Consider the following 12,215-nt stretch of genomic DNA (forward strand, 5'->3'; position numbering starts at 1 on the left):
GTGCGGACCGCAGTTCCATCTCTACGGCCGGACTTCCAAATTATGCGGTCGGCACAACCCAGTCAGTGGTCGCACTTGCAATTATGCGGATCACACTTCCCCACCCTACACTCTTGTTATGCAATATGATATACTGTATGTGTTCAACTTAATTACAACTAACTTCTGTTGTTGCTTGTTACAGAAAATGGCCAGATCTCGAGGTCGTGGTGGCACTTCAAAGGGTAGGGGTGAGCCTCCCAGAGCCAGAGGTAGAGGCAGAGGCAAAAGCAATTTAACCCTTGCCCTCCAAAGGGTAATCAGCAAGAAAGCTATAATAGAGCAATGTCGACAGACTGAGCCCTCCGAATCTAGTTCATATGCCCTATCTTGGGAAGCATCGGAGGGCGACTTAGTGCAAGAGCAGCCTGCTGTTCAATCACAGCCACAACAGCCACAGGTAAGGTACCAACTTAGAGACGAACCTTTCTCATCACATAGCACTTCCAAGGGTTCGGAGAGTGCAAGTTAGTCTTCATAGCCCTCTGCTACACCTGTCCCTGAGACACCAGCAGCTGCTGTTGTTGATATTCCGGACGAGGGTCGAGAGGGTGATACTACAGTTATCAACCTTGAGAGGTCAAAGAAGAAAGAGGTTTGGGAGGACCGTTTTGTGAACCTAGCTACCTTCACCAGCTTTCATGAGTGGTGGCTGGTGAGATCGCTCACTCTAGAGCTACAATTCCAACTCAAAGATCTTGACAAGTATAATCCAAAAGTGTTGAGGCAGTTCCGAGAGAGAAAAGGGTGGATGTGGTTCACCCAGTCAGTTGTGGATGCCAAAGAGTATTTGGTCCGGGAGTTCTATGCCAATTTGGCACATATCAAGAAAGGGACCAAAGTTACAAAAGTGAGAAATCTGAAGGTGTGGTTCGATCAGCTCACACTGAACTCCAACTTGGGATTTGAGGATGTGGAGCTAGTGCAGTACTTGGAGAAGCTGTCAATGGGTGATGCAGCTCGCCCTTGGCTAGCCGAGCTTCTTGCAGCCCCGTGGCCACCACCAACATGGATCACTGTATAGGTTCTTATTCAGCGGAACACCCTAATTTCGAGGCAAGGGGATGTCAGACCTTCGTATGCAGCAGACGTGCCGGAACGAGACAAACTCACCTATTCCACGGGCAGTTCTATTCTCCTCTATTATGGCTGAGTACCCGATCAATATGGGTGCCATGATATCAGCCAACATGTTAGTGGTCACCAGGCAGGCTAATACTTCCTACCCATTTCCAACACCATCACTGAGTACCTTACGGATGCACAGGTAAAGCCTAAAGATAATGACACGAAGGTTCAGGCAAAGAAGCCCTTCTCTTGGTATTCTTTAATGGATGAACACAGTCCCAAGAGAAAGGATCAGCCGACTGCCACCGTAGGCCAGTCTGATGAGCCATCGGTGGTGGGTACAGAGACAGTTGATATGCCATCCACTTCAGCAAAGCATTCTACTAGTGCAGCTTCCATGCCTCCACCTTCAGCCTCAGTACCTCCCACCTCGGCTTTGAAGCCAGTAGCGATGCCATCTGCTCTACTCTCTGCACTGCGAATCTCCCAAACACTAGGGAGCCTCAACAACTGGATGCAGTTAGCTATTGCTAAGCTGATTAACATATCCAATCAGGTTGCAACACAGTCATCCTCTCTGGCACCCCAGATTCCTCCCACAATCGAAGAAACATTGAACAAGATCCTGGACAACCAGAACACTATCATGGCTACTTTGGTACAACATGGGTCCGTGATTGATGAATTGGGCAAAGAATTAAAGAAGATGCGGAAGTCATGGGCTTCGAAGAAATAGGTGGATAAGCTCCGGCGACAGGTCACCAAGCTTGTAGCAGCCAGAGATACTCCATTCGACATGTTGATAGACCCGCACCACCCAGGCCCAGTTCCCACAGAGCCCACCACAGCAGCTGGCCAGTCTGAGGAGCCAGACCTTACTGTTGACACTGCTGAGGCAGTCCGTCAGATGTTCACTAACCCAACTACTCTCGGACTTGAGGATGATGAGATCCAATTGGAGACTGAGGTTGGTGCCATTGTTGGGGACACAGAGATGGCCACAGAGCCATAGGGAGTTTTCTTCACTCTCACCCTTCTTATACTCTTATTTTGTTAAGCATTAGGGATAATGCTTATGTTTATTCAGGGGGTGGAGTTTCTTTGATGTTTTGATGATTCTGATTCTGTATTTTGATAACTATGACAGATTTGGTCTGTAATTAACTTATTACTATTTTCTTCTTCTTTATCATTATGTATATATTATCTCTATTCCCTCATTATGTATATTCGTTTAGCTTTCAATAGTTTTTATTGTATAGCTTTTTTATCTTTTTGTTTGTCTTCTTTTTGACTTAGTAGCTTCTTTTGGGATTTGCTTTTTGAATTAATAGATTCTTTTTGCTTTAATAGCTTTTTTTTATGATTTAGAGGATAATAAGCCATTGGTTTTCTTAATGACACCGTTCTTTCCAAAGGTGTTTTGTGTGAACCGGGTGACTCTTCCCAACGATGGATGGTGTGACAACCTTATTAAGGGATTGAGTCTGTTTTTGGTATTTAGGTAAGAATAGTAGTAATAATGTATAAAAAGACCTAATTGAGTCATGCCCGAAGAGTTAAACATGCTTCACTTGGTATCAACACACTTAACTACATGCTTATGGTTAAAAACAAGGTTTTTGGAAAGAAATAACTCTAGTTAGTGACCTTTTGACTCTTGTGTTGACTTAGGCAATCATCGAGTGGTTTAGTCGAACCATAGTAATTTTCAATCTTGAATATGGTCATTGTGGTCCCTCGACTCTATCCTCTTTAACAATCCAGCTACATGAGAGGTGAGATGTTGTTGTTGCAAGTCCAAGTACCAGTGCAAATGGTCTAGAACTTTCCCCGAATGTGTTTCTAGGCAAAATTTTAAGTTTTGCTTGGCTTGAGAAGTGATTGTAGGCTCTCCTTGACCTGCTTGAAATTTTCCATTTCCCACCAATGTTGTTATCCCTAGTCAACCCATTTGAGCCTAAAACCTTTCTCATTTGATAACCAAGTTACAAGCCTTTACCCGTTTTGTCGTGACCCTCTCTTGGCACCCGAGCTTTCCTTAACACTCTTGTGAAACAATTGACTAAAAACGTAAGTTTGGGGGAGAGAAGAGGAGTTTGAAAAAGGTATCAAGGCACAAAAGAGAAAAGAAATGAAGAGAAGGAAAGGCATGAAAAAGAAAGAGCAAGAAAAAGAAAAATGCAAAAAGAAAGTGAATAAGTTGAAAAGTTGAAGGGATTCAAAGAAAAGTAATGATGCAAAACATGGAGAAAGAAAAGAAGGAGAAAATGAATATCACGACCAAGAAAGAGTGATGTTAAGTCTCTCTAGTTCCCCTAAGGAAAAGAAAATGCCTCAAAGAGTTGGCAAAACATGAGCCAATAAAAGAAAATGGAGTGCTTAAGGAAAGATGAATCCATTATATCATAGCATATCCAACCTTAGTCCAAAAGCCTTCATTGCTTTCCGAAAAAAGCCCTACATTATTTCAAGCCGAGTAAGCTTACATTAGTGGTGATTTATATGAGGGGCAAGCCTATGGTACTTAAAGCCATACTTGCGACATTCTTTTTAGAGAGATGAGTGAACATTTTGCAAATCTTTGGATTGAGTGCTATATTCTTAAGTGAGATAGGCAAACGGAGAGTAAGGAGGAGGAGTTTGGGATCCACAATGACCTACATAAAAGAGCGAGCTTCCTTGATGAATAAAGTCAACTCTTGATTCTTAAATGTCACACTAGAACTATTTGTGCTTTAAAAGTTTAACTTGTTACCTTGTTGATAATTCATAAGTGGTGTGGGTAATTGTTAGTCCCAAGTGATGTGTGATTGATTCACCTTTGATTAGCTGGAATGGCTCTTAACTTGTGGAGGTGGGAATTACTTTATTTGCTTAAGGACAAGCAAAATCTTAAGTTTGGAGGAGTTGATAAGAGGAGATTTTGACTACTTATTAGCGCTCTTTAGCTTTCGTTTTAGTCCAAAAGCACTTAATTGTATTCCCTAAAATTGATGAAATATGCTTAATTGTAGGAATATTGGAAGATGACCTCCCAAGATGATATCCAACTCAAGAATGAGTAATCTAAACTCAAGGACAAAAACAAGCACAAAAGCTCAGAAGTGCGGACCACAGAATATCATCTGCGGCCGCAGGTCATGAGGAAATTCCCATCAGAGAAATTTGAAAAGTGCGGCCCGCACATAAATTGTATGGCCGCAGAAGCTAGGTTAGATCAAAAGTTCATAGAACCTTCATCTCAAAGTGCGGCCGCAGAAGAAGAGCCACGCGGCCGCACTCATATTTGTGCGGACCGCAGAAGAGCAAGGTGCGACCGCACTTAGGATTGTGCGGACCGCATAAAGAAAGCAGTGCGACCGTAGATCACAATTATGCGGCCACAAATTTCCACTCCTGTCAAGCTGAAGAAAAGTGCGGATCACACATGGAATTGTGCGGCCGCAGAACCTCCGTAAGGGCATTTTGGTCCGAAAATTTTAGCTTTGTATAAATAGAAGATTTTCACTTTTTTAGGTCAACTTTTGACATCAGCTGCTATAATAGACGGTTTCTTTTACTCTTTTTAGTAGTTTTTGCTATTTTGAGCTTTTTGAATATTGGTTTCATCATTTTAATTATCGATATGGGTTTACTTATCATTTCTTCTCCTATTTCTTCTAGTTTAAGCATGAGTAGCTAAATTTTCACTAGGGTTGTGACTCAACACTAGTGTGTAAACTTAATGGGTGTTTGATTTATTGCTTGTTTATGGTTGGGTGTTTATTATCTGGCCGTGTTCTTGTTTTTATTTGAAGAATTAATGGTTACAAACATTAATTCATGCCTATTTGACTTGGTCTCTTCTTGAGAAAGAGAGACTAATTCTAGAAAAACTTGGCTTGCATGAAATTGGGTCCTAGAGACACTAAAACCCGACCTGAGCTTCTTATCAACTATTTTGTTCAATACCCATTTGGACTTGAGAAAGCCAAATTGGGCAAAATCACTCTCTGACCGAGAGGTATTGAGTGGGTACTTGAGTGTTGATAGCTATAATACACCCCAACCAATAAAAAAAAGTTTTAAAGTTTACAACCCATTAGGCAAACACATAAGTAAAAGTCATAGCCTTAGTCCTTTTATATCATTTGAAAAATAACAAAAATAATTTCCTAGTTTCATTCTTTGAAACGCAATCGTAGTTTAATTTAGATTTCAAACAAAACTAAATATTGCGGAAGTGTAAATTTAGATATACAAACTCGCGCACTAAGTTATATACTACTAACACCCATTCATATAGCTCCATGTGGAATTCAACGCCGATTCTTGTTGGGTATTACTATTGCATCGACTATTTTCATAACCTCAAAGAGAGGAGTGAAATTGGACGAGATCAGTCATCGCAGTCCCTTGGAGTCTTTCCATTATATTGTACTGTCAAGTCTTATTCGAATAGTATTATATATTCAATCCTTGAGATCATTGCATATATTCAGTTAGAGTTCGTGACTCTTTATTACCTGTCTTGGGAGGTTGTTATAATTATTCCGTTGTGGGTTTCGATTATGTATTACAGAAAAAAAGGATTGAATTGTAATTGTAATCGGATTACCTAGTCTTAGAGACTAAGTGACATCACGACGCCTATGGTGGGATTTTGGGTCTTGACAAGTTGGTATCAGAGCTCTAGGTTCATAGGTTCTACGAGCCATGAACGAGTCTAGCAGAGTCTTGCGGATTGGTACGGAGACGTCTGTACTTATCTTCAAGAGGCTGCAGAACTGTTAGGAAATTTCCATTTCTTTCATTCCTATCGTGCGGAATTTGTTGATTTTGGAGTTTGAACCTTTGTATCTCTACTCTCTCACAAATTGTGAGGACACGTGCTACCGAGTCAGCTGAGCAGATACTCGCGCATTCTGCTAGGGCTGCAAGAGACCAGGGCCAAGGTAGAGGCCGAGGTGGAGGCCGAGGAAGGGCACATACCACAGCTAGAGCTATGGCCATGAGCTGCGTATCAATGGTGGCAAGCTTATGAAGGGTGTAGACCAACAGACGTAATACCACCAACTTGGGCTTAATTTGCAGAGATGTTTTGGAAAGAATTTGTTCCCTAGACTCTACGGGATGTGTGGCACACACAGTTTGAACGGTTGCGTCAGGGTACCATGACAGTGTCAGAATATGCCACCATGTTCAGTGAGTTAGCCCGTCATGCACCTGTTTTGGCTGCTACAGTAAGAGAGCGAGTCCGCAGATTCATTGAGGGGCTCCATTATGATTTTAAAATATATATGGCTTGAGAGTTGCAGACTGACATTCTATTTTAGGAAGTAGTAGAGATTGCCAAAATGTTAGAACGTGTTCAAAGTGAGGAAAATAAGTCTAAGGAGACCAAAATGTCTCGGAACTCTGGAGGATTTAGTGGATTCTACTCTACAGCTATGACTCATCATAGCAGAGGCCCGGGTAGTCGGTCAGCCTAGTCTGCAATTCAGAGTACTCGTAGTACTCCAGTTAATACTTTTAGTGCACAATCGACATGAGGTTCTTACAGTGGTTATTCTAGTTATCCGGCACAGACTTAGTACGAGCAACCAGGACCTCAGAGGGGTTGTTATGAGTGTGGTGATACTAGGCACATAATGAGAGATTGTCCCAGACATGGGAGAGGCGAATTTCATCAAAACACTCGGGCTATAGGCTTTATTCCAGTTAATACTCCACGTGCACGACTAGTTAGGGGTGGAGGACGGGCAGGTAGAGGGCGCCCAAGAGGGGGAGGCCCAGCCTGTTGATATAATTGATATGACTTGGCTGAGGCAAATACACCAGATGGTGTCGTTAAATGTATGATTTAATTTATAATAAAAGGAGAACTATTCTTATTTTGATTCAATTCGGATTATCGAGGTGAGACCTCTTATCGTGCTCCATATAGGGCGAGTTTGTGATTTGTACACCACTCATGTGTTTATCCGTGTTGGGAGATTTGATGGTGTTAGCCCGTATCTATCATTTTGCTTTGCACACTATTGAGGGCTGTGAGTCCAAAATTGACTTTCTGTTACTCACTATAGTGGGTTTTGGTGTAATTTCAGGATAATTGATTACAATCTTAATAATTATATTCCCTACCGGTCTAGGGTTTCATTATGTGTTGTGAAATTATTTCACGGAATTTATAAAAAAAATGGAAAATTTCAGTTAGCATAATGTGCAAAGTACTTGTGATTCAGAATTGAGGATGGGATCCTCGCGGTTTAATTTGATTTCATATGTTTAACCCGGGCTACGTGCCGCGGTGAAAGTTATAGCAGGATGAGATCCTTGTGGTTAAATTCATGGGTTTTAAATTCTCCCTGTGTGAAATTTAATTTGTACTATAGTACTGATAGGGATTCTTGCTTGTTAGACTTATTTGATAATTCTTCTATGTGTTTCTGTGCATATTTAGCCATTTTCATACTGTAATTATTGAGTTTTAGCCTACAAGGTAAGTGCCTAGGTGGCGTTAAATGTGACTCGTTAATTTGAGTAAATAATTATGAGGTCTTCATGCCTCGCGAATTGCTGTCAGTGAAAATTGGAAATGAGGTTTTGCTTAATATGATGTTAATTGACGATGCTGGAATTAATTATGAACAGTTACTATGACCAGAGACATGGTTATGGGCATACATATGATGTGTACGTAAGAACGAGTTGCTACAGCCGGTTGAGACTAACACATTGTGTTGATATAAAAAAATGGACCTTTTAAAAATAATTGGGGTGTGCGAAATTTGGCTTTGATGTTTATAAATGTGGATCAAAGAAATAATCTCAAATGAGATGGTGTTGTCGGATCCATGTTAAATTTGCGGTGACCTGGGATCACCTGCGAGTATGTGTGTAATAATACACTCAGTAATTTAATGTTCTCAGAATAATTCTTGGCACGTTCGAGGATGAACGCATGTTTTAAGAGGGGGAGAATGTAACGACCCGACTTGTCATTTTTTGAATTGGCATCCCGTTCAACTGTTTAAGGAACTGAACAGCTTCGTAATATGTATTATAACGTACGTGCGCAGTCGCGTTTGGTTTTTGAAAGATTCGAAATTTAATTGAAAGAACAATTCTTATTTTTGAAGCTTAAATGGAAAGAGTTGACCGGAGATTGACTTTTGAGCAAAAGACTCTGGAATGGAAATTTAATGATGTCAATAGCTTTGTATTTGATTTCGGACTTAGGCGATGTCCGGATTTGGAATTGGAAGTCCTAGGACAATTCGACGCATTTTGGGCAAGAGTTGGAAAATGGAAGATTTTTAGAAAGTTTGACCGAGGAGTTGACTTTTTGATATCGGGGTCTGAATCCAGTTCTGAAAATTTTCATAGGTCTGTTATGTCATTTATAACTTGTGTGCAAAATTTGAGGTCAATCGGACTCGATTTGATAGGTTTCGGCATCAAATGTAGAAGTTGGAATTGGTTAGTTTCATTTGGCTTAACTTGAGGTATGATTCGTGTTTTTAGCGTTGTTTGATGTGATTTGAGGCCTCGAATAAGTGCATAATATGTTTTGGGACTTGTTCGTATGTTCAGACGGGCTCCCGAGGGGCTCGGGTGAGTTTCAGAGTGGTTTCAGACCATTTCTAGGCCGTTTTTAACTACTAGTTGTTTTGGCTACAGCAGTGCATCACAGAAATTTCTGTTGCACAGAGCTGACTTTGGAAGCTTATATCTCATAATCTATAAGGAATTTGGAGATGATCCAAAAATTAAAGTTTTATCCCTCCGAGCCTAGTTTCCAGAAATATAAACCATTTATTATTTGAACATCTGTACCGAACGTTATAATCGATTAACTGAAGCCTGGTACTGCAGTTGTTTTGCCTGGCAGTATGCATCGCAGAAATTTCTACTGCACAGGACTGACTTTGGAAGCTTATATCTTGTAATCTATAAGGAATTTGGCGATAATTCAAAAATCAAAGTCGTAGCCATTTGTATTTATAAGTTTAAACCGTTTGGCAGTTAGAGTTGGGTACAAAAAGTTATGGTTAATATACTACAGGCTATCTGGGAAGAGTTTTTGGAAGAGTTTGGTATTTTGAGCATAAGCATGTAATGATCCAAAGGTCCATTTTTAGTTCTAGAGATCGAAATTCGATTTCAAGACTTCCAAGAGTTTGAAATGAATTATATGAATGATCTGGAATATTTGGTCTAATTTCATCAAGTCGCGATTGGGTTTTTAGCGCGAAACATGAGTTAATTGTTTAACGAGAGAAATTAGTATTGTATTGAACAAATAATCTCCGAATTGAGTTTCTATTGAACGACTAGGTTCGTATTATTATTTGTGACTCAGAGGAACAAGAATCGTCGAATTACGAGTTCGTATAGAGTTAAAGCGTTTTTAGTGAAATATTAAATTGTTGGTACAAGCAGGTTCTGGTGGGGACCTTTAATGCCAGAAATGAACTTTTAGTGACGGAAAATGGACTTTTAGTTACGAAAAATAGGTTTTTATTGAGCAGTTTTGTTTTTTTTATGCTCATTTCAACATTTTTGGAGCTAGGGAAATCGGATTTGGGCGATTTTTGAGAGTATTTTCACCAAATGGATTGGGGCTAAGTGTTTCCTACTCTGCTTTCATTATATTTCATGATTCCATGATTATTTTCATCTTTTATTAGTGAATCAATTGGAAGAAAATGGGATTTTTGCAAAATCTTTCAAAAATAAAAATTTAAGATTTGGAGGTCGATTCGTTATCGGAATTTGGTAAATTTGGTATGGTTGAACTCGCATCAAAATGGGTGTTTAGATTACGTGAAAATTCTGTCGGGTTCCGAGAGGCGGGCCCCGCATTGACTTTTTAATGCAAAATTTTAAGTTGACGTTTTATTATCCGGAATTGTTTCCAATGAATTTTAATGAAGTTTTACAATCAATTTGGATAGATTTGAGTTGTACGGAGGTCAATTCAAGCAAGAAGGCTATTTTGGAATATCGGCATAACTTCAAAAAAGTAAGTATGTTGCCTAACCTTGAGTGGGGGAATTACCCCTTAGGCATTGAATATAATTTGGAAATTGTGTGATTGAAAATCATGTACGCGAGGTGACGAGTGCGTACTTGGTTTATATGTGCAATATATACCAGTTAAAATTTGTATACACCCTTATATATTAAATTAGAAAATTATTGGAACATAGTAAATCTTTTATTTGTCATGTCTCGTTCCTTGTTTGTCGAGTTTCTATTTTATATGATAATTTGGGGTGATTGCCACTTGGATATTGTGCGAATTCCATGTGTTTGTTGATTTGATAATTCTTGGAATTAATTTCATTATGTATTTTTCATCTGCAAAAAATTAATTAAATAAGCTTAAAAAGAGGCGTTAATATAGTTATCAAAAATTTAGATTAAAGAAGGTGTTGTCCTATGCTGAGTTACTTTTCCATCTCTATTGTTGTTTTTGAGGTTTTATATACGTTGTGTGGAGCCTTGGGCTATTTGCTTTGAAATTAATTAATTTTTGTTGTATCTTTAGAGTTGGTTGTGGCAGGTGGGTAAATTTTGATATGAATTGTTTTATTGTGTTGTCGTTTAAACACTCTCCTTGATGTTATTTATGCTTCCTACCTTGCTTGTTAATTATATAAATGTTCTTGGTAAGGAAGAGTGTAAAGCACGAAGGGTGATATCGTGCCATGTGAGAGTGTAAAGCACGAAGGGTGATGCCGTGCCATATGATAGTGTAAAGCATGAAGGGTGATGCCGTGACATTTGAGAGTGTAAAACACGAAGGGTGATGCCGTGCCATTTCAGTTATATTATCATGTGAGGAAAAGTATAAAGCACGAAGGGTGATGCCGTGCCATTCTTAATATGCATAAAGGATAATGCCGTGCCGTTTCATTTATATTATCATGTGAGGATGAGAGTAAAAACACGAAGGGTGATGTCGTGCCATTATTTTTATATTATCATATGTTCATGGCACGAAGGGTGTTTCCGTACAGGCGAAGACAAGAGACATACATTATATTGTGATATCTTTTTCATGCATGTCTGAAAGGATGACCCCTACCATGGTGGAACTTCCCCCAGAAGGAACACCGCTAAATCCACCCTGTCCACGAGGCCTCTTGGCCTACCTCTCGACCTGCTCCTGGCTGCGAACCATCTCAATTTGACGGGCAATATCGACAACCTCATCAAAAGTAGCACCAGACACTCTCTCTCTGGTCATAAGCAATCGTAACTGAAAAGTGGGGCCATCTATGAACCTCCTGCTCCTCTCCCAGTTTGTGGGAACCAACTAGATAGCATGACGGGCCAACCCTGCAAATCTCATCTCATACTGCGTCACAGACATATCACCCTGACGAAGCTGCTCAAACTGTCTTTGCAGCTCCTCTCTGCGGGACTGAGGCACAAACTTCTCCAGAAAGAGAACGGAGAACTGCTGCCAGGTAAGGGGTGCTACGCCGACCGGCATACGCCTCTCATAAGCCACCCACCAACTGAATGCAGCCCCAGAAAACTGAAAGGTAGTGAACGAGACCCCACTGGTTTCCGGAATACCTGCCATACAGAGTATCCTCTGACATATGTCTAAGAAACCTTGTGCATCCTCTCCCTATATACCACTAAAATATGGAGGCTGGAGACTCCCAAACCTCTCCAATCTACGTTGTGTGTCCTCAGGCATAGCAGGAACAACATAATCCTGAGTAGTGGCAACTGGCTGGGCTGGTGGTGCCCCTGGTGTCTGGAATCCCTGTACCACCCACTCTGGTGTGTGGGCGGTGGGAGTCTGAGCACCTCCCCTGGTTTGAGAAATGTCTACTGCGGCCAGAACAGAGACCACCTGAGCAAGGCTTGTACACGCAGTCAGAATCTAATCTAAGGCCTCCTGTAGGCCTGGAATCACAATGGGCACGGGTGGTGCCTGAGCTAGTCCCAGAGGCTTGTGCAAAACTGGAGCCTGCTCCTAAACTGGGGCAACTGGTAGGTCTGCAAGTACTACCCTAGCTGCAGTGCGAGCTGCGCCTATGCCCCTACCGCGGCCTCTACCGCGACCTCGGCGTATCGCAGCCCTGGCTGGGGGTACTGAT

This window comes from Nicotiana tabacum, chromosome 15 (genome assembly GCF_000715075.1).
Source record: "Nicotiana tabacum cultivar K326 chromosome 15, ASM71507v2, whole genome shotgun sequence".
Taxonomy (NCBI): domain Eukaryota; kingdom Viridiplantae; phylum Streptophyta; class Magnoliopsida; order Solanales; family Solanaceae; genus Nicotiana; species Nicotiana tabacum.